The sequence below is a fragment of the Pelophylax lessonae genome (genome assembly GCF_965119305.1).
Source record: "Pelophylax lessonae genome assembly, chromosome: 3".
Classification (NCBI taxonomy): Eukaryota; Metazoa; Chordata; class Amphibia; order Anura; family Ranidae; genus Pelophylax; species Pelophylax lessonae.
In genome coordinates, this window is record NC_138770.1 from 655,404,132 (window position 1) to 655,428,015 (window position 23,884).

Sequence of the window (23,884 nt, forward strand, 5' to 3'; positions counted from 1 at the left end):
TTTAAAGGCTTCTGAGAGTCGATGTTTCTAGAATCCAGCTAGCAACTTGTGCTCTTAAGGCTCGTTTCACACGGTCCGCTGTCCGGTGCGGACCGTTCTCTCCTCAGCGGGGATCGATCCGCCGATCCCCGCTGAGCAGGCGGATGGCAGCTCTGTCTCCACTCTGTGTGCGGAGACAGAGCTGTCAGATCCCCGCTGTCCTCTATGTTGGAATCGGATGAGAACGGACAGGCGGTCCCGTGCAAACCGATCCCATCCGCTGGACGGATGGGAAACAGGGTTTCCATCCATCCGGATTTCACGGACAGGATCGGATGCGGATGGCAGCGGGTGCCAGCGGAGATGTCACCGCTGACATCCGCTGCCCCATAGGGATGCATGGAGCATCCGATCAGGTCCGCCTAAAAAACGGACAGACGGATCTGATTGGATCATTCGTGTGAAAGGGGCCTTAGGCCGATTGAGGTAGGTGCAAATTGTAGCGGCAGGAATCTTCTGATTGCTGCTACGGCTCTGAGTGGCTAGGTACAGCCACCATCCCCATTCTTTATAGTGACAGGCCTGTATTTTAGAAAATTTGTTGCACATTGGCAGAGACCTCTTTAGACGTTTCTTCTGTTGTACAGAAACGGTAAGCGGAAACAGGATGAAGGGCCGGTTCACATTGGGAATTGCACAGGAATGCATTTTTTCCTGAATTTACTAAAATGAGTGCACACAGAATCTCTGGTACAGCTGTGCATGGTAGCCAATCAGCGTCTAACTTCAGCTTGTTCATTTAGACTTTGACAATAAAATTTGGAAGCTGATTGATTTTTTATGTAGAACTTCCCCAGATTTTGCACTCTCCAGTTTTAGTAAATCTCCCCCAGTGTTTTCCTGTGTGATTCACATGCAGTTCTGTGAACTGCAATTTCAACCCATTCATTTTGACGGCCCGGTCACACTAGAATGCCATGCATGAAATCTGCAATCCATTACCGGTTTCCTGCACCCAAGTCAGATCACACTGCCTTTGCAATCTGCTGCAGGTGTCAGTGAAAAGTTAACGACATCACAAACGCAGTGAGTTTGCCTGTACCGGATCGCATGGCACAAATGTACCATGTGATCGGGTTGCAGAGAGTTTCCAGAAGTAGTGCAAGCACTACTTTTGGTGAGGTGTGATTTCAGCCCATTTAAAATGAATGGGCTGAAATCTCACTGCACAGAACTGCTTGTGATCCCGCTGCATTGTTCCTGTGTGGCTCGCATGCAGTTCTTAGTGTGTATGGACCCTAAATGGGCTGCAATCGCACTGCACCGTACCGCAACAAAAGTAGTGCATGCACTACTTTTGGAAACTTACTGCTAACGTATTGCATCATACTTCTGTACCATGCGATCCTATGCGAGCCAACGCATTGGGTTTGCGACCTGTGTTTAGGGTGCTTTACCCTAATATTGACATCCGCTGCAGGTCACAACTGCAGCGTTTTTGAATTCTGGTGTGAACTAACCTGAAGCCGTAGTTCGTACAAGATTTACTGGAAGTGTAGTCTCTTCCTGCTATACACTCCGTTGCCTTAATACAAAGATTACTAATTCTGCATCATTTCACCTAGATTGTTGTCATACTGGATAATAATCTGCTCTCTCCGTGTTCGTCAGTCTGATGTTTAGGGAATAAAAAAAAATGCCCAATGAATGACCCTTGTGTTTACCCGTGTACTATAATGAGCGCTTTTCTCTGGATTTTTACTGTAGTAGATATGCAGCCAAATACTTCTAACCGCAAGTTCACATGACTGAAATTCATGTTACTGGTTGTAGTGAGTCAAGGTCATGGCAGTCATCTGTAGTTAACCCTGCGTGTGGCTCCCTGTAATTCCCAGCGTAGAGATGAGTGAGTGTGGGACGCTCCAGTTACCTGCCAGAGAAGGCCTGATAAAGGTGGTGCAGTTAAAGCGCCTCCTTTATATTAAAGATTGACCTCTGAAACCAAGGATATAAAGCTGGGGGGAGTAGCTTGCATGTCTTCATTATCCTATTTTTGGATGCCATTAACCACCATCCCAGTAACAGGTTTAGGGTTCATTTACATAGGGGTTATGGCATATAGTTTTGTACAGTATGGAAGCGTTTGGGCCCATTCACACAGCTGTGCCTGGCAGTTTTAAGCGGAACTTCGCCCAAAAAGGAGAAATTTTGCTTATTTGCATCCCCTCCATTGCCACATTTAGCACTTTTTTTTTTGGGGGGGGGGGGGGGGGGAGCAGGTACCTGGTTTTGACAGGTACCCACTCCCACTTCCGGCCCAGATCGCCACGATGACTCTCCAGCATCAGTAATTGGAGATTTCGACGACTTGGCTGTTTTGACAGAACACCAGTAGCGTATACACTATGGTACACAATACGAGTGGAGATTGTTAGTCCGCCCGCTAACAACCAACAACATGGCTGCCTCCAGGGTGGCGACAACCTACCTGGTGTTCTGTCAAAACAGCCAACTCATCGTGTACCATAGTGTTTACGCTGCCGGTGTTCTGTCAGAACCGCCAACTGATCGTGTACCTTAGTGTTTACGCTGCTTGTGTTCTGTCAGAACCGCCAACTCATCGTGTACCGTAGTGTTTACGATGCCGGTGTTCTGTCCGAACAGCCAACTTATCGAAGTCTCTAATTACTGATGCTGGAGAGTCATCAGAAGTGACGTGGTTGGAGATTTTGATGAGTTGGCTATTTTGATAGAACACCTGCACCCGAAGTCGACTGAAGAATTGGCTCAGGTGATGACCTCATAATAAAAGTCAGCAGCTACAGGGATGGATGTGCTTCCATGCTCTGGCATTGCCAGTTTGAGATAGGAAATCAGGGGTACTGGCATGATCACCAGGAATTTCACACAAAGGCAGAAATGAAAAAAGAACAGCATGTATTTTTATAAAAGTTTATGGTACAACAGACACATCAGGAATATGAAATCTTGGGGTAATACACTGTACAGCTTTACTACATTCATCAGCATACGTAAATAAAAAAGACAAAAAAAAACTGTATCAGAGGCCTTAAATTTCAGCACTCCAATGTTTTCATGTGAGCAGCCTATGTGCACTTTATTGGCTGCCATTGTTGCTCAGGACTGAAATGTCAATATCAACAATGTGTAGCCATCTGCGCGCACATGCTAATGACATTTTGGCCCTGAAAGCATTCATGCAGCGGCACATGTGCAAAATGACCTCGGCCAGATCTGAATGTCTGAAGGCCCAGGTCATTCTGTGCATGTGCTGTGACTGCATGAGTCACTCATTCAGGGCTGACCTGTCAGTAGTGTGTGATAGTCGGCATAGGTGCCACTGCCCACACAATGTTGATTCCCATTGTGTAATTTTAAAGCATATTTCTGGGCAAATTAGGAAAAAAAAGCCAGTTTTGGTGTCCACCATATCGACTCTTTTTATTATTAGTCTGGCACCGTACCCTTCCTTTCCATCCCCCATCTTTTTTTTTTTTTTTAAAGCCCGAAGCGTGTGAATCACACTCAAAAAGACTTAGCACCCGGTGCATAAAAAGTGCACACACGCAAACGTGAACACACAAAAACTGCACAGGGTGTGCGAAAATGGTCTGGCCTCCGAAGAGGTTGGACCTATACCTTGATCCCCCGTGGCGCAAGACTCCTGACAGGGACTGAGGTACTTCCTATGGTTTTCCTGGCCGAGACCTGGCAAACCCCGTTCTCCAGGGGGACTGCTGAAACAGCCCACCCCAAGTACTGGGTGGGGCTCCCCCGAAGGGAGACCCCATGAGAGAGGGTGAACTAAGCCAGAAGGCCATGTCCACCCCCTCTCAAGACTTTCAAGGTAGGCCCAGAGACCCATACCGTACTCATCGTGCAGGAAGAGAAGAGTGAAAGTGAAGTGACACACCACAAAGAAAAAAACACACAAACAAAAAGGTGGGGAAGTGGAGAGGTGAATTAGTGCCTAAGTGAAAATACAAAGGCAGGCCTTCCGGCCGGAATAAAAATTCCTCTGGTCGAAGCCAAAAGGCCTTGCCCAAGAGGCAGGTGCTGAAAAAGTGTGTAGGTGCAGTGACCATGGTGCCGAAAAACTCAAGGCGAGCTGCCCATCACCAATGAGAATTAAGGCACCCCTGGGCTGCCACCCCAGGGGCACATACACTATGGGCCTTTTCTATCCCGGCACAAAGGCCAGACCGAGTGTAGCCCTATCCTACCAGGAGGCATCAGAACTTTAGACAGCTTAGGGTGAACCTGCCTTCAACTGGGGACAAGCCTTTTGCAAGGCCAGATTCAACCCAGGAGGAAAGGCTCTCCCACCGCCATCCGCCGTTCCTTACCAATCACATCCAGGAGCAGTACTAACTGGCCACAGATCCAGTTTTCTCGCTCCCTTCAAACTGGTAGGGGCGGACCCATTCAGATCAGAGGGCAATGGACCCATCCGGCTTTCTCTGATGTGGCTTACTTCCCAGTCCCCCGGTAGTTCCGGAGCGCCCTGGTTCATTTCGGCCCCCACCGATACTAACCATCAGGTTCCATACCAACTGATAAGAACAGATACTACACTTGATCTTAGCCAAAAGGCCATCCCCCATCACCGTACAAGTCCTGATGAAAGGAGAGGTGTTACCCCCTGAAACACAATGGCTTTATTTTCTGTGGAATAAACCTAATATGGACTGTTTAAATTAGTGTGACTCTCTCGTCCTTCATATACTCCAGTGGTCTTCTCCAGGGGTGTACTATAGAAAACAAACACGAGAGGGTGCACCAGCCTAGCGCAATATTGCATTACCACATTTTTTAATACTCCTTGTTCAATCTACTGCACGTGCTTCTCAGCTTGGAAGGACACCAACTGGATCCTAGCTGGTTTACCCGTTTCGAGGGTACGACCCTCTTCCTCAGAGCCAAACTACTAGTTTGTCTCTGAGAAAGAGGGTGCTACCCTTGAAACATGTAAGCCAGCTACGATCCAGGTTGTGTCCTTCCAAGTTAAGGGAGCACGTGCAGTGGATCTAGTGACTTTGATGCTCATGCTTACTCTGATGGGCTGTGATATCAGTGTTTGTAAGTACAATTATGTTGAAGTTTTATTAGATGCAATATTAGGATACTGCACTAGGCTGGTGCGCCCTTTCTTCTTTGTTTTCAATAATACGCTATTGGGACATCCCAAGTCCTGAGAGGGCAGCGAAGCGTGGTGTATCCTCATTTTCCTCTACGAAGCTGATAAGTTTGTAGAATTGGTGTTTGACAATCACACTCATGTGCAAGAGGTTTGCTTTGGTGTAGTCTTCTCCAAAGGTCTGATATAGAATACCATGGCTGATGGAGAGCAGTCTTTAGGACAGTGATGGCGAGCCTTGGCACCCCAGATGTTTTGGAACTACATTTCCCATGATGCTCAACTACACTGCAGAGTACAGGAGCATCATGGGAAATGTAGTCCCAAAACATCTGGGGTGCCAAGGTTCACCATCACTGCTCTAGGATCTCTATCAATATATTATCATATACTGAATTGTCAAGTAGTTTAGCTCTCCTATGTTCCGTTGTAAAATCTGCTAAACTACAGGACACCACCCGATCTGATCCCTAACACATAAGGGAGAGGTGTTCTTTACTCCAGCAGGGGAGACCTGGGCAGGGCGGATACTATTGCTTGGAAATTCAGTGCAGCAGAGGTGTCAGGTCAAATGAGAGGCTAGGAGCTCACTGGATTTCTGGCAGAGCAACAATTATTTTTCTGCACACTATGTAATTTGTAAAGGCATAAAACATGGGGAAATGTATGCAGAGATGTACGTTTTTTTTCTTTTTTAATTTTGTCCAGACATACTTTAATTGGTCTATAAACACTTTTTTTTTTGCTAGTGTCCCTAATTATTATCATCACACTCTTAAGCTTATTTTCTATGCTATTCTTTCTGTGTTTTTAGAGCAGTGGGATTTTAGAAAAACTAAAGTACAAAATAAAAAACAGAAATGTGTTCTTCATATGGTGAATATTTGAGATGATGTAATTCTCTCGGCTTCACAGCGGCGTGTCAAGCGAGCGCAAGGTCTGTAAATGATTCTCCAGTCCCATGCTAGCTTGCTGGATTTCTGACCTTGGAGCAAAATGTCTCGGTGCTGTGGGACATCTCACACTCACGCAAGGCACTCAGACCATGCCTTTTTTTTTTTTTTTAAAGGTCATAATGGGTATTAGCAGCACTTAGTACATATTGAACCATAAGGATAATGGATACAGTTTAGTAAGAAATAATTTTCCACCAATGTGTTTCTCTGATCATGTGTTCCTAAATAAAAGGCGTCTTTGTGCAATAAGTGCAGGCGGTAAGTCAGCTGGCAATGCTGTGCAAGAAAATCAGTTATGTTAAAGCCAGAAAGTGCAGTCAGCTTTCCTTTTAGTCCTATCCTGTATTCAGATTCAGTAGGCCTTTCATTGTTGTTCTGGGGTGGGGCTAAGGTCTCTTGTCGTCGCAAGATTCTTTGAAGTACCCCCACCCACCTCTAAGTCAATAAATGGGAACAGAAAATTCCTAAGAAGGGTAGAGGCATGCTCTAAAGCAGTCTTTCTCAACACTTTTAACATGGAAGAACCCGTAAAATAACTTTCAGGTAATGCTGATATACAAGAATAAATTAAAGCATAGGAAATGTTGCGTACTTTGACACCCAAGGCAACTCTATATAACAAAATTATGGTAGCCATTGGGTTTAATGCTACGCTGGTAGTCAGTGGGAAGAATGCTCCCTAAATTGGTGATCAGTGGGAAGAATGCCCCTTACATTAGTGGTCAGTGGGAAAAATGCTCCTTACATTGGTGGCCAGTGGAAAGAATAGTCTTTATATTGGTGTTGTTCAGTGGGAGGAACACCACCTTACAGATAACTAAAAGATCCCTAATGTCAGTGGTTACTTGAGTGGCTGACATTGCTCATCTCTCAAGCAACCTCTGCATCTCTCTAGCATACTTGGATGGAAACCTAGTTCAGTGGTCTCCAAACTGCAGCACAAGGGCAGGATGTAGCCTTTGCTTGATTTTATCCTGCCCTTGGGGCATTATTTCCACTTTTGTTAGAACAATGGGGCACTGTTTCTCCCACTGACACTAATCATGGGGTACTATTCCTCCCACTGACACTGATGATGGGGTACTATTCCTCCCACTGACGCTGATAATGGGGCACTATTCCTCCCACTGACGCTAATGATGGGGCACTATTCCTCCCACTGACGCTGATGATGGGGCACTATTCCTCCCACTGACGCTGATGATGGGGCACTATTCCTCCCACTGACGCTGATGATGGGGCACTATTCCTCCCACTGACATTGATGGGGCACTTTTCCTCCCACTGACACTGATGATGGGGTACTATTCCTCCCACTGACACTGATTATGGGGTACTATTCATCCCATTGACACGGATGATGGGGTACTATTCCTCCCACTGACACTGGTGATGGGGTACTATTCCTTCCACTGACACTGGTGATGGGGTACTATTCCTCCCACTGACATTGATGATGGGCCACTATTCCTCCCACTGACACTGGTGATGGGGTACTATTTCTCCCACTGACACTGATGATGGGGTACTATTCCTCCCACTGATACCAATAATGGGGCACTATTTCTTACCCTGACACTGATGATGGGGGTACTATTTCTCCCACTGACACTGACGATGAGGCACTATTCCTCCACTGACACTGACGATGGGGCACTATTCCTCACACTGACGATGAGGCACTATTCCTCACACTGACGATGAGGCACTATTCCTCACACTGACGATGAGGCACTATTCCTCACACTGACGATGAGGCACTATTCCTCACACTGACGATGAGGCACTATTCCTCCCACTGACACTGACGATGGGGCACTATTCCTCCCACTGACACTGATAATGGGGTACTATTCCTCTCACTGCCACCAATAATGGGGTACGATTCCTCTCACTGATACCAATGATGGGGTACTATTACTGCCATCAATGATGGGGCAGTATTCCTCCCATTCTCACCAATAATGGGGCATGGTTTACTGACACCAGGACATTTTTTACTCCCGCTGGCCAAAGTCGGGCCCCTCTAAAGTTTGACAGAATGACCCCTTGTGACAGAATGACCCCTTGTTTCATAAGTTTTGAGACCCCTGCCCTAGTTGAGAGAGGCTGCTTAAAAGTGTCAATCAGCACCAAACTAATATTTTTTTTAAACTTGGTAAGTGCGAGAGCATTAAACCACCTTAAAGCTTCTTCTATCTCTTGAGCAATCCATTTGTGAAATCTGTGTGAGTTCCTGGCTCTGCACACAACTTCTGTGGCCATGAAGAGTTCCCACTTTCCATGTCGTATCCTTTAATTTTCTACAAGAGGTGCTGAAACAGGCAAAGGCTATATCTGGCTCCAACGGTTACCTAAAATATCACTTTTGTGTTTGCTGATCCTTTGGAAAAATAGTTGCTGCTTCAGTGCAAAGAAGTCAAGTGATAAAAACCGATCTATGGGGTTTGAAACTCAATGCAGAGGTTTTGAAAACCCGCTACAGATTTCAACCTGTTTAAGTTTTTTTTGTTTTTTGTGAGGAAGGGGCCAATTACATTTTGTAAATTATAACTGAAAAAAGGGATGAATTGGTGAATCCGATCTCGGTGGAGTTAGGTTGCATCCAATCTCGGTGGAGTTAGGTTGCATCCAATCTCGGTGGAGTTAGGTTGCACCCAATCTCGGTGGAGTTAGGTTGCACCCAATCTCGGTGGAGTTAGGTTGCACCCAATCTCGGTGGCGTTAGGTTGCACCCAATCTCGGTGGCGTTAGGTTGCACCCAATCTCGGTGGCGTTAGGTTGCACCCAATCTCGGTGGCGTTAGGTTGCACCCAATCTCGGTGGCGTTAGGTTGCACCCAATCTCGGTGGCGTTAGGTTGCACCCAATCTCGGTGGCGTTAGGTTGCACCCAATCTCGGTGGAGTTAGGTTGCACCCAATCTCGGTGGAGTTAGGTTGCACCCAATCTCGGTGGAGTTAGGTTGCACCCAATCTCGGTGGAGTTAGGTTGCACCCAATCTCGGTGGAGTTAGGTTGCACCCAATCTCGGTGGAGTTAGGTTGCACCCAATCTCGGTGGAGTTAGGTTGCACCCAATCTCGGTGGAGTTAGGTTGCACCCAATCTCGGTGGAGTTAGGTTGCACCCAATCTCGGTGGAGTTAGGTTGCACCCAATCTCGGTGGAGTTAGGTTGCACCCAATCTCGGTGGAGTTAGGTTGCACCCAATCTCGGTGGAGTTAGGTTGCACCCAATCTCGGTGGAGTTAGGTTGCACCCAATCTCGGTGGAGTTAGGTTGCACCCAATCTCGGTGGAGTTAGGTTGCACCCAATCTCGGTGGAGTTAGGTTGCACCCAATCTCGGTTTGCGTTAGGTTGCACCCAATCTCGGTTTGCGTTAGGTTGCACCCAATCTCGGTTTGCGTTAGGTTGCACCCAATCTCGGTTTGCGTTAGGTTGCACCCAATCTCGGTTTGCGTTAGGTTGCACCCAATCTCGGTTTGCGTTAGGTTGCACCCAATCTCGGTTTGCGTTAGGTTGCACCCAATCTCGGTTTGCGTTAGGTTGCACCCAATCTCGGTTTGCGTTAGGTTGCACCCAATCTCGGTTTGCGTTAGGTTGCACCCAATCTCGGTTTGCGTTAGGTTGCACCCAATCTCGGTTTGCGTTAGGTTGCACCCAATCTCGGTTTGCGTTAGGTTGCACCCAATCTCGGTTTGCGTTAGGTTGCACCCAATCTCGGTTTGCGTTAGGTTGCACCCAATCTCGGTTTGCGTTAGGTTGCACCCAATCTCGGTTTGCGTTAGGTTGCACCCAATCTCGGTTTGCGTTAGGTTGCACCCAATCTCGGTTTGCGTTAGGTTGCACCCAATCTCGGTTTGCGTTAGGTTGCACCCAATCTCGGTTTGCGTTAGGTTGCACCCAATCTCGGTTTGCGTTAGGTTGCACCCAATCTCGGTTTGCGTTAGGTTGCACCCAATCTCGGTTTGCGTTGGGTTGCACAGTTAAGTGGCGGGAGCAAATAATTCCCCCTGTACTGGGAAGTTTACAGATACTACAGTGTTTCACACGGTTTTGAGTATTTTCTTGTATGGCATTTGCTTCAGCTAGGGGGTTTGTAATAAGTTTGGAAAGCCTCACTGTGGATGCAATTAGTGTGTCTGGATCAGTTGTCGCACCATTCGGTGTTAAGTGATGATTTGTAACTTCTGCTAAGTGGGTCTTTGAAAGTTGGCAGTGATTGGTACGCCTGTCATTTCTGTAATGCCATCTGTAGTTTTTTTCTGCATCGTATGACATGATTAATAGGTGTCTCTCATTCAGCACCATGTCTATTAATCAGATATATTCTAATGTGAAGTTAAGTAGGACATCGATGAAAGTTATGATTCTCTTTGGGGCAGAAAGTAAAACTGGCTATAAAACTATTGATTTTATCCTCCCACCTTCTTTGCTCTATTGACATTGAAACAATCATCCTGCCAAACTGAGCATTTATGTTTATACAATGCCCTGTTTGTTAATACATTGCCAATGGCAGAGTCACTGTGGTGAGGCAGCCATTTGTCCTGTCGCGTTGTTCCCTTGCTGGCCCAGATACCAGTGTTAAAGCGGTAGTAATCCGCTGGTTTTTTAATTTATTTTTTTTAAACCTGCAAGACAAAGTTATAATGTGCAGCACATACTAGCACAATATGTGAAACTTACCTTAAAATAAAGCCCTCCAGCGGCGCACAGACACCACTGACGGGGCTTCCATCTTCACCCCGTCTTCCTACTGGGTTGGCAGGCTCCAGTCCTTTGAAAGACGAGCGGCGATGTCACTCCCGCACATGCATGCGGGAGCCACTGTTCACTGTGTTATTCCTTCAGAGCGCCGGTGACGTAGCTGGTGCCTTCACAAATCTCTCCTAAACCAGCCTTTTTCAACAAGGGTAACAAGGCACCCTAGGGGTGTCTTGAGGTTTCTTCAGGGGTGCCTTGGCAAAATGCCTTAAAATTGCCTAAAAATTGTATAGAAGCTGGTGTGTGGATGATGGCTGCCATTTTACTTACACTTTGGCCCTGTTCACACCTGAGCGTTTTTCAGCTCGTAAAACGCTCAACTCTGAAGTCTAAATACACCCAACAAGCAAAATCCAGTTCATTTCAGTGTTCATATATGAGCGTTTTGTCGCCTGAAGCAAAATGCCTAAAGCTCAAAAAAGTACACGAGCTTCTTTTTTTGGCAGATTACAAGCGTTTGTTAGATGTCAACACAACACCCACAAAAAACGCCTGAAAAACGCCTGAAAATGATATGCTCAGGTGTGAATGGAGCCTAAGTCACAGGTTTTCATTGTGCACCATGGCGGTCAGCGTCCTAATGACATCATCAGTTGATAAGCAGGATGCCAATCAGATGCTATGCAGGTGATTGGCATCATTGTTTGACCCTCCCCTACCCCTCTCCATCAGCATTGGAGTCAAATTAGCTGAGTGATGGAGAAAAGCTGAGAAGAGCGACATTGGAATACTAGTCAGTATCAGTTTGCAAAAGTATAATTGCTTCGGAAGAATAAATCGCCTCCAATGTTGGGTGTCATACTTGGACTTGTGGATGTTGTTGCATTATGTAAAACTATTAGAATAGCTTTTACATTTTACAATTGGGTGCCTCGAGACTGTCCATCGTTTTTAAAGGGTGCCCTGACTGAAAAAAGGTCGAGAAACACTGTAACGGTGCATGTTTAGGAGATATTTATTGTACCTATAGGTAAAAATCACTCATGGGAGTTTACTCCCACTTTAATTTTGTCGACGAAAATATTTTTGTCATCCTCCCTCCTAGATTGTAAGCTCTAATGAGCAGGGCTCTCTGATTCCTCCTGTGTTGAAATGTAATGTAACTGTACTGTCTGCCTCATGTTGTAAAGCGCTGCGCAAACTGTTGGCGCTATATGAATCCTGTATAATAAGAATTTTCATCAGTGGCGTTTTTCCAGTGACGAAAATTACACCGAATTTTCATTAATTGACAAAAATGATAACAAAAATCAATTCCAGTTTTCGTCAGTGGACGAAAAAAGAACAAAAAATGTGAGGGAGGGACTTTTTACTTATAAAGATGTTCTATAACTGCTAAATCTGTGTAGCTAGTTCAATCCTTAATACCAAAAATTAAGTTATTCGATTTTTTTGACTCCCGGGAGTATAAAATGTGTTTGAAAATTCTAGGAAATGCTTGAATAATGCATTACAATTTAACTAAACCCATTCGATTTTAGTTGACTAAAATTATTTTAGGCAACTAAAATGTACTGCAGATTTTTGTTGACTAAAACAATTCAGATGACTAAAATACGACTCAAACTAAAATGGCATTTTAATCAAAAGACTAATGACTAAAACTAGATCGAAATTTGACATCAAAATGAACACTGCCAGGTACTTTTGGGTGATTAATTTGTACGTGAATGTCTAGCTATGTCTTAGGGTAGACCTGTGAATGCAATAATCACATTACAATAACTCTGGAGTTATCGGTAACTACGATAGCAGGGACTTTCTCTGCCTGTTGGGCTAAGTAGAAGCCTATAATCCATTCCCTGCCGGGTTGTTTAACAAAGATGTATTCTCAGGATTGGCTCCTAAGTCTACTTAAAGTGGTTGTAAAGTTATTGATCACAAATTCTGGAATCCCCTCTGTTACAGCAAGGTATACAGTGCACTGTCTGTGTTTTTTTTTTTTAAAATGATGCAGCTAAATACCTTATTTTACAGTGCCGCTGTGCGGTCACGTGATCTCCCACTGATCTCCTTCTCTGATCCAAGGACTACGGAGGGAGGGGCTTAGATTTCCCTCTGTCAGCCAGGTGGTCACATGACCGCACAGCAGTGCGGTAAAGTAAGGTATTTAGCTGCATTGTTTTTTTTATTTTTAGAAAAAAAAAGACCCTTCACTGTATATCTTGCAGTAACAGAGGGGATTCCAGGATTTGTGATCAGTGATAGCGGCAGGAGGGGCGGGGAGGAGATGGCTCACACACACTCCCAAAGGAAGGGGAGAGGAGAGATTGTGGGATGATGGAGACGGGTAACCTGACCATCATGGATCAGCAGCCATAAATACCGTGGAAAGTTCACATGGGGGACACAGGAACAGGCAGGATCAACCAGGTACTTTAAAATATATAGAGGGACAAATTACACTGTGGAAGCACTATGCTGTTTATCCTGCCTTAAAGATATAGGAGCATTTTTTTTTTTTTTTAGGGCTACAGCTTCTTTAACCACTTTCCGCCTGCCCTATAGGCAAATGATGGCGGTAAGGGGGTTGTATTATCCTGACCCGCCGTCAGAGCGGCAATCGGTGCTGCGGTGTGTCACTCTGACACACCACATCTCCGATCTCGGTGACGAAGGCTCTTTACCATGTGACCAGCTGTGACCAATCACAGCTGGTCACATAGTAAATAATAGGAAGAGCCTTTGATCGGCTTTCCTCAGTTCGTGCCTGACAGGCACGAGTAGAGCAGAGCCGATCTGTGGCTCTCCTGACGGGGGGGGGGGGTCTGTGCTGGTGCTGGGGGGGGTGCCACTAGAGCCACCAGGGATGCCCACCCATGGCCACCAGGGATGCCCACTATAGCCACCAGGGATGGCAATCAGGGCTCAGGGAGCCTGCCAGTGCCCTCCCCATCAGTGCTGCCCACCATTGCCATCTATCAGTGCTGCCCACCAGTGCCCATTATTGCTCATCAGTGCCGCCTCAGTGCCCATCATTGCTGCCTATCAGTGCAGGAAAAAAACGTATCTATTTACAAAATTTTATAACTTAAACAAAACTTTTTTTTTTTTTTAACTTTTCGTTTTTTTTTTTAATTTGTTTAGCAAAAAAAGAAAAAACCTTGCGGTGATCAAATACCACCAAAAGAAAGCTCTATTTGTGGGGAAAAAAATGACATAAATTTGGTTTAGGTACAGTGTTGCATGACCGCGCAATTGTCATTCAAAATGCAACAGCACTAAAAGCTGAAAATTGGCCTGGGCAGGAAGGGGGTGTAACTGCCCTGTATTGAAGTGGTTAATCTCGGGATCAAATGTTAAACTATAGCACTATATGGAGTTAATAAATGGACTGGCGTTAACCAGATTTGTGATTATGGGAAGTTTAGACTTCATAAAAGGTCTTCTTGCTGCAATTATGGCTAATTGCGGTTGTGTGGGTGTGTTTCTCTTCAAGCTGAACTTTATCATGGCTTAGCAATTTAATTCTTATTTCCTCTCCATCTGCAGCTGTCACTTTACTGAGTTGTAGGCTTTACATCACCAGCCTTCCCAGGATGGGATGTTCTGGTGAGAAGTGCTTGCTGGCTATCTGCCAAACAGGTAGGGCTAAAATAAAGATCATCACATGTAAAACTCTCAAATGAAAAAGGCAATGTGGATAATTAATAAATGATTTTGTATTTACTTTACTAGTGTCTTTAGGGTCTGAGTAATGGTCATTCAAGGTTTTTGAGTACACTTCCCTGAAACAGTCATCATGGGGTATAGCACGGTTCATGTCCTTCTCCACACATCTTATCTTCTGCTGGAACAATCTACATTATCCTCAAAGTCATGAAATAAAGAATGGGGTCGTTTTCTGCATTTATTTGGATATGCACCAGTCTTTCATCCAACCTTAGTTCATTATTTTCATTTTTATGAAGGGTTCTTTTAAATCACAGGTTCTAAATAAGGAAGAACTTTATGGTTAGAGTTGATTTTTAATTCACCACTGTACATACTAGAGGGACAGTCTTCATTTCTGCGTCAATGAGTTTTTATTAAAAGTTTGCAGAATTACAAAACATAGCAGAAGCTTGTTTTAAACATACAAACATCACCAAAGGATTAGAACAGTGGTCTCCAAACCAGTGACGGGACAAGATCACGGGTGCCCAGGGCAAAGATGGCAAATTGCACCCCCCCCCTTCATTATGTGCAAGCTTATGGGGAGGGGGGGGGAGAGGGCGCAGCCCGCACCTCCTCCCGACACTCTCCTCCCGACACCTCTCCTCCCGACACCTCTCCTCCCGACACCTCTCCTCCCGACACCTCTCCTCCCGACACCTCTCCTCCCGACACCTCTCCTCCCGACACCTCTCCTCCCGACACCTCTCCTCCCGACACCTCTCCTCCCGACACCTCTCCTCCCGACACCTCTCCTCCCGACACCTCTCCTCCCGACACCTCTCCTCCCCTCTCCTCTCCTCTCCTCTCCTCTCCTCTCCTCTCCTCTCCCCTCCTCTCCCCTCCTCTCCCCTCCTCTCCCCTCCTCTCCCCTCCTCTCCCCTCCGCTCTCCTCCGCTCTCCTCCGCTCTCCTCCGCTCTCCTCCGCTCCTTGCTGCTTCCAGCGCTGGGCTGACAGTAGTGATGCCACTGTCACTACTCCTGTCAGGAACTTGCGGCACCACAATTCCCCCAATACACGCTCCAGGGCAGCCACTCCTTTTGCCCACCCCTTGTCCCTCCCTACTCCAAACTGTGGCCTGGGGGCCAGACGTAGACCTTAGCTTGCTTTTTTTCTAAGCTTTAGGGGACTGCCCCCCCCCCCCCAAATTCTCATAAAGACACCAATGATAGGACACAATTTCTCATAATGACACAAATAATGTGACACATTCTCATAATGACACCAATGATGGGACACAATTCCTCCCACTGAAGCAAGAGATGGGGGCATTGTTTTGCCCCACTGACATCGAGATCTCTTCTACTCCCAATGGCCACAGTCTGGCCCTCCTAAAGTCTGAAGGACACTAAACCGGTGTTCCGTGAGAATTACCTACCCGTGAGAAAAACCTACCCCTCGTCACTTCCGGTGCACGGCATTGTATGTAATGCAGGGGTTACATTAAAACAACTGTGCTGCAATATGAGTCATCTCCGCTCCTGTCCCGGTCACTTCCCTGCTCTCGGCAAGTAAATATTAAAGCGGCGGCGGGTGTATGACAACATAAATAACGGAGCCGAGCCCCGCTTTTATATTTACTAGCCGAGAGCAGGGTAGTGACAGGGACAGCAGCGGAGATGACTTATATTGCAGCACAGCTGTTTTAATGTAAGCGTGGCATGGGTAGGTTTTTTTCACGGACACCGTGATAATTTCCTACTAGTGCGCATGCGCACTAGTCAGCTCCGCAGTTGTTCTATTAGGTATCCGGGGCTGGGAGCATGCGCACTGCTGCGCTGCTCAGCTGTTTCTGGCCGGAAGTGACGAGGGTAGGTTTTTCTCACGGGGTAGGTAATTCTAACGTTACACCGGCTCTTTGTTTAGAAAGTTTGGAAACCCCTGGATTACAACATACAAGCATGGTTCCCCTTTAAATCCCTAAAATACAGGTTTCAAAGGATATCCATAGATGTATAAACTTAAATCCGTCTCTGCTTGAAGGACAGTGGTCTCTTTTTTTATTTGTTTTTTAAAAAATTTTTCTGTGCGCCCTAGGGGACTGCAGACTAGTAAGGAGAAAGAAGCCCTGCAGTATGTTTCGAGGCCATGTCTATGTTGCATTTAACCTTGCTGATGTACCAATAATATGAGCCAGTGAGACAAGGTCTGTGAAGAAGTGGATTGCGCATGGCGATGTAGAATAGCAAAATAGATGAGAGAAGGAACTAGAAAAGGAGTCAAATAGGGACAATGAAGGGTGGTGTATCAGGCATGATGTTGGACAGGGGACCAAGGGAATAGATCAGTGCCAACTTGTGTTGCCTTATGGGTCAGCCAAAAGGCTAGCTTGTATATCAAAGGGCCAACAGGAGTAAACCGTTTAACTGTAGAGTAATGCAGTGTTTTTCAGTCAGGGTGCTGCAGCAAAAGGACATAAATCTGCCCCAACCCGTAACAGTCTGATTAGAGAGCGATCCTGTGGTAACTCCTGTGTACAGACAGAAGGAAGAGAACACAGCCTGCACCTCCTCCCAGGTTTCTCCTCCTCCCTGCTGCTATCTTCCTTTTAGCAAACCAGGATGCTGCTCAGGCTGCCTGACCTGTTCTTAGCAACTGATGGCGTCGGTTAAAAGGACGCAGGCAGCTGGTCCGTACAGCATCCTGGATTGACAGCAGGATTACAGATAGCAGCATGGAGGGGGAGAGACCCGGGAGGAGGTGTGGGCTGTGTTCTCTCCCTCCTGTGTGTGCACGGAAGTTCAACACAGGATCGCTCTTTTATCAGACTGTTGTGGATTGGGGCAGTTTTATGTCCTTTTGCCGACAAGCACCCCGAGTGAACACCATGCATTATTCTGTCATTAAGGCTGGGTTCACACGATTGCGAATTGAATGTGGGTTTCCAAGCATCCAATTTGCATGTCAGGAGCCTGTGACCAGCTCTCACTGGAGCCGGTTCACACAGCCATGGGACGGAGCAAATTGCACAGGAGTCCTGTGCGTCTTCTGGTACGTTTTGAGATCTGACTTAAGCCAAAAATGTGGACCGATATCGGACCTGAAAGGGTGAACAGGACACACCGGACCTCCGCTGTGAGCCGCTCTGCACTGAGGTGTGAACCCAGCCTAAAGGGTTTGCAAATTCCCTATGAAAAATGGAATGTCTCAACCAGGGTTTCGTGGAACCCTAGGGTTCCTCCTGAGGTTGCTAGGGGTTCCTTGAGCAATGAGCAATTTCTGCCTTTCAGAGAAGTTCCCAATGACACCATTGTTCCTTTTAGCTATCTGTAAGGGGGTAATGCTTCCCAATGATGAGAAGAGTAAGGAGCATTCTTCCTACTGACTGTCACACTAATGTGTCATGAGTTGTAGATTTTTAATTTTTTTTTGCAGGCATCCCCTGACACCAGAAATTTATTTTAAGGGTTCCTCTGTGTTGAAAAGGTTGAGAAAGGCTGCTTAAGGGCTCTTTCACACGGTCCGCCACCGTAGGTGGATCCGTGTTGCTCAGCGAGGATCGATCCGCCGATTCCCGCTGAGCCGACGGATGACAGCTCCGTCTCCGCTTGCAGTGCGGAGAGGGAGGTGTCACAGCTGTCCGCTCTCATCCGATCCGATCCCTGAACGGATGGAAAAATAGGGTTTCCATCCGTCCAGATTTCACGGACAGGATCGGATATGGATGGCAGCGGGTGTCAGCGGAGGTGTCTCCGCTGACATCCTCTGCCCCATAGAGCTGCATGGAGGATCCGATCAGATCCGCCTAAAAAACTGTCAGGCCGATCTGATCGGGATCGCCTGTGTGAAAGAGCCCTTAGGCTATAAAACATGTACGATAAAGATATGACTTTTCACCTTAGTGCCTTTTCAAAATGATGAAATAGAGCATTTAAAGGGCGTCTATTATGGTTCATAAGCTGCAATTTGCAGATGGATTTTTTTTTAAAGATGATCAAACAGTTTGGATGACGCTCAGTAGTAGGAGCATTAAACTATTTACCACCAGACCATGGAGAATGAGCGCGTAAAAACTTTGTTGGGATGAAAAGTCAGAATACAATAATATCATATTTTTCTGCTTTCAAGTAACTTTAGTGACCACGCCCTTGGCTGTGACCTACATCAAAGCCCTGTGTTCGGGCATATTGCCATCTTGAAGAAAAACTAATTTGGTCCTGAAATGATTTAATGTCTTGAGGGTTCTTGGCAACCAAACTGTTTAATTGAATGAACAAACAATTAATCTCGGAGTTTTATTATGGAGTATATTTGCTCTGTGGATTATTGGATGTCTCCATGTACAGTCAGATCAAATATTTTGGCCCTTTTTTTTTTATCAGCAGATTGCAGCTGAACAAAAGCAAAAAAATTCCTTGTTATCTCGAGCTCTCTGGGGCGGAATCCGGTATTTTTGTTGCATTCCCTTAGGTAGAGGAAATGTGAGTGGGTGTCGTCTGAAGTCCCATTTCACGTCCCCCTTGTTCAGTAGTTGGAGGGCCCAGTTTCCGCAGGACGGGCCATCTTATTATTTAAGGGCTTCCTTCAGTCGTCATTCCCATGGCCATCAGAAATCCCCAGAGATAAACAGGATGCTTTCCTGGCCTCACCCTCTATATTCTGCATTGCTGAGGGCTATTGTCTCTAAAGAAGAGTCTGATGACATTTCAAGAACGTCTGCTAAATAGATTTGAACTATATTTAGCTGCTACAGCATTCAGCCTTTTGGTGGATAGATTTGGGTGGAAATGGTCCACCCTGTAAATAGGCCCATAACCTTCTGGTATCAGACTTTCTATCAAAGCTGTTTTAGAGTGCATCTTAAACTACAGAGAATAATTAAGAATGGTTTATTCTATTACGTCACTGCCATAAAAAAAGCAATGGATCAGTCAATCGCAGTAAGGAATTCATTAGTGCCGATCAATTCTTACTAAGGAAGTGCAGTCAAATATATAGGAATGGCACTGGCTTATGGGTGTGGTGCGGTTAGTTTTTATGCCTTTCTGCATTACTAAGCAGTATGGAGAGGTCTATGATGACTACATGATAGAAAAATCAATAAGTCTGCAGTGAAGGCAAGTTCATCAAAGAAGAATTATCATAATTTTTTAGATTAGTTCCTGAGAGGACAGATTATATGTCCCTAGGTGCCCTTAAACACGAGCTGCAGTGCCAGATGGGGCAACCTTCCATCTTGGTGCATGGCTGCCACAGGTAGCAAGGAGATGTCTGCTTTGATAGCAAACTTTGTTCTATCCTCCTAGGTACCCTAAAACCGTAGCTGCAATGTGGCCACCTGAAAACGCAGCTAACAAAGAGAAAGCTGCTTTGCTTTGTAGCACCTGTCTCTGGCTCCGGCCACTGTCAGAGGCAAGCGCCAGCATGAAGAACGCAGAGGGAGGCGATATGTGTCAGCCACACCTCCCTCCGCATTTCTTGTACCGTTGCTTACGTTGGGCAAGTGCTGGGAGCCAGAGACAGCTGCTAAAAAGTAAAACCGCTTTCTCTTTGCTAGCTGCGTTTTCGGGTGGCCTCACACCCTGCCAGACTTTTCAGCTATTGTTTTAGGGCACCTAGGAAGATGAAAAAAAGTGCTGCATGCACTATGCCCCCTCAGGGACTAAATAATGTATAAAAATAAAAGAAAAACTGTTATTTCTTCTTTACGGCACTTTTACATGGGCTGCCTGATCAGGTCCACCTGTCAGTTTTTCAGGCAGACCTGACCAGACCTTGCAGTCTCCTCTATGGAGCAGTGACGTGTCCACTGACGCCTGTCTCCATCCGATTTGGTCTGCTAAATCCAGACCGATGGCAGTCCTTTTTTCATCGGTCTGGCGGATCAGATGTGAAGCGACAGGCAGGGGTCAGGGTCTTTTATACTCCACATAGACCATCCTCCGCACCGCCGGCTCTCACCGCTGTCAGTCTGCTGTCGTGACCGGGAAGACTCTCCTGCAGTAGAGCGACCTGAAAGCGAGGCTTAACGCGCTCATGGAGCGCAGTGTGGAAGGGATGACGTTGATGGCGGTGCGGAGGATGGTCTATGTGGCAGCTTTACCCCGGATGCCTGCATACTTAGATGTGCCTGTTTTAATCATCAGCCATCCCACATGGAAGAAAAATATTTTTTAAAAAAATTAATTTTTCCCCAAAAATATATTGGAAATATATTTGAAATGCTACAATTTTGGCCATATACAATATATTTCTAAAAATTGTTCCCTAAATATATTGGAGATATATTTTTCTTCCATATGGGATGTAAGTTGCTAAATATTGTAATTTCTTTAAATGTAACCATATTGTTACACTTGGAGGCGCCTCTCTTCTATTTTATACTCCGTTGTGACGTGACGCTACTTGTAAATCAAGACCTCGCTTGTTTATCAAGTCAAAATTTATATAAAAAAATCTGCTTGTCTTGCAAAACCCTCTCACATCAAGTCACTCTCAATCCAAAGTTTTACTGTAGTGCAGAAAAGTTAGAAATTCAGATTTTTAATGGGTCTCCATTGATCAGGTTTCTCCTAACTCCAATTTTAAGTGCCGGTTCACACATATGCGATGCGGGAAACCTGCAAATCCACTGCGGGTTCCCGCATCACATTCAAATCGCAGGCAGTTCACACTGCCATATGCGAATCGCTGGGGGTTTCAATACAAAGTTAACGACGCCCCCAGATCAGTTCACATAACGCAGTGCGCACTGTCAGTTTGGACATGAATCGGATCGCAACGGTGTGAACCACTATGCAATCTGATTCTGCTGCGGACCCAAAAGGGTCCTGTGCTTGTTGAGTCTGAATCCGATGCAAATTTAGCCATACAATCTGTATGGCTGAATTTGCATTTCACAGACATCGCATGTGATTTTCAGAGCAGTGCGATCCGAATCACATGTGATGTCTGTCATCGCTATAATGTGAACCGGGACTAACAGTTGTCACATGGACAGGAAGTGAGGAATAATCTGCTGAGGGAGGGGGATGGCAATAAAAGACATGATGGAGGTTATGGCCCATCCCAGCTCTAGCAATAGAAAAAAAGTTTTGCTGCTGCTAGAGTCCCATCTAGCATTTCCACCATTTCAATTTTTTTTGTCACCTGTTAAATAAACTGGAGGAGGAAGAGGCTCGATACGGGAGGAAGAGGCTTGATACGGGAGGAAGAGGCTCGATACGGGAGGAAGAGGCTCGATACGGGGCAATAGACAGCACTTCCTCTGGGCTTTAAATTATTACAACGTTAGACTCCTTTTAGGTGCAAGATAGTGGAATTCCTGTCCATTGTGTTATTTAGAGTTAATGCACCATAAACAAATTAGCGCATTTTACTGCTATTCATTTTTATGGCTCAGCAAGGCACCTCTGAAACGCATGCATTGCAGAACTGCGGTGTGGTTCGTCAGAAAAATTGTGCTTGTCTGGTTTTTGGTGCATGGCAGCCCATTCCAGTGAATCGGCTCCGGTAATGCCATGCATATTAATGCATGTGTTGGCGTCCTGCAACTCTGAATGGGAACTTGGCTATCCCCTCATTTGAAGTCCCAGTTACACCCAGGGCATTGCTGTAAACTTAAATTCCTGATTTCTCTCTCTAGGAGGTCCGGTGACACTTTCACATCCTCTAATAGTTTCTCCAAAGGAGTGTGTCGGAGAGTGAACTTTATAGAGAAGAAACCTAAAGTACAGCTTCCGACAATAAGCTAGATTGCTGAAATGCTTACCAAGGCGGGCATAGACGGCTGTCTACTCTGGTTTGGTCACGTGATCGCCTGTGTCAGCCAGCAGCGGCTGCAGGGGAAAGGACAGAGCCCTCAACAATGGCTGGGAATTCTGGGAGTGGTGAGGACACGCATAGGCTCCTATGTCCCAGCCGATGTTGGCGCTCTCTCCTCTCCCCTGCAGCCACCGCTGGCTGACATGGGAGCGATAACGCCTGACTGGACCGGATCAGGTTGAAAATAGATAAGTATACACATCTTCTTTACACAGATTAGTCAGCATAGGTGTTAGGAGGGGGGGGGGGGGCATTTTTAAGACTAGCTACGGTAGGTTTATCCTGAAATCCTATTTTAACAGATAAAGAGAGCAAATAAGAGAAATAAATGATTAGTTTTTATATACAATTTAAGTCCCAAATGCTCATCATCTAACACCCCACCACCCCCCCCCCCCTTTTTTTTTTTTTTGTTTAAGTTGAGCTTGGCCTTGGAACCACCTTATTGGTCGGCGAGCTTTTTCATCACATTAAAGAACCACTTGGGAAGTATTGGAAGGAGCAGAGCCAAGCTACACAGACAGTTTTTCAGGGTGTCAGACACTTAACTTTTTTATTTTGATATGTTAACCTTCAACAAAATAATTTTAATGCATTTTAAAGGACATACACTATATTGTCAAAATTATTGGGACGCCTGCCTTTACACGCACATGAACTTTAATGGCTTCCCAGTCTTCGTCGGTAGGGTTCAATATTGAGTTTGCCCACCCTTTGCAGCTATAACAGCTTCAACTCTTCTGGGAAGGCTGTCCACAAGGTTTAGGAATAGGTCTATGGGGATGTTTGACCATTCTTCCAGAACGGCATTTGTGAGGTCAGACGCTGATGTGGGACGAGAACACCTGGCTCGCAGTCTGCGCTCTTATTCATTCCAAAGGTGTTCTTTTGGGTTAGGGTCAGGACTCTGTGCAGGCCAGTCAATTTCCTCCACCCCAAACTCGCTCATCCATGACTTTATGGACGTTGCTTTGTGCATTAGTGCGCAGTCATGTTGGAACAGGAAGGGGCCATCCCTAAACTGTTCCCACAAAGTTGGGAGCATGAAATTGTCCAAAATGTCTTGGTATGCTGACGCCTTAAGAGTTCCCTTCACTGGAACTAAGGGGCCAAGAACAACCCCGCGCCATAATCCTCCTCCACAAAATGATTTGGACCAGTGCACAAAGCACGGCCCATGAAGACACAAATGAGATAGTTTGGGGTGGAGGAACTTTACTGTCCTGACCTCAACCCTGATAGAACACCTTTGGGATGAATTAGAGCGGAGACTGCGAGCCAGGCCTTCTCGTCAACATCAGTGCCTGACCTCACAAATGCGATTCTGGAAGAATGGTTAAACATTCCCATAGACACACTCCTAAACCTTGTGGACAGCCTTCCCAGAAGAGTTGAAGCTGTTATAGCTGCAAAGGGTGGGCCAACTCCATATTTAACCCTACGGACTAATGCCTCGTACACACGCAACGATTATCGGCCGACCGATCGGCCGTCTTTTGTCCAGAGTGGTGTTTTGTTGGTTGGAATGTGCCTAGACTGCACACGAATTTTCTCGGCCAACAAAAATCAACTTCAGAAGTGATGTCATGTGCTGGTTTACTTTCCGTG

The 23,884-nt window shown here is 45.9% G+C and overlaps 1 protein-coding gene across 3 annotated transcripts in view; it reads left to right on the forward strand.

The window, feature by feature from the left end:
* SPTBN1 (spectrin beta, non-erythrocytic 1) overlaps positions 1–23,884 on the forward strand; it is a 344,310-nt gene that overhangs the window by 86,474 nt on the left and 233,952 nt on the right. The window lies entirely within an intron of this gene.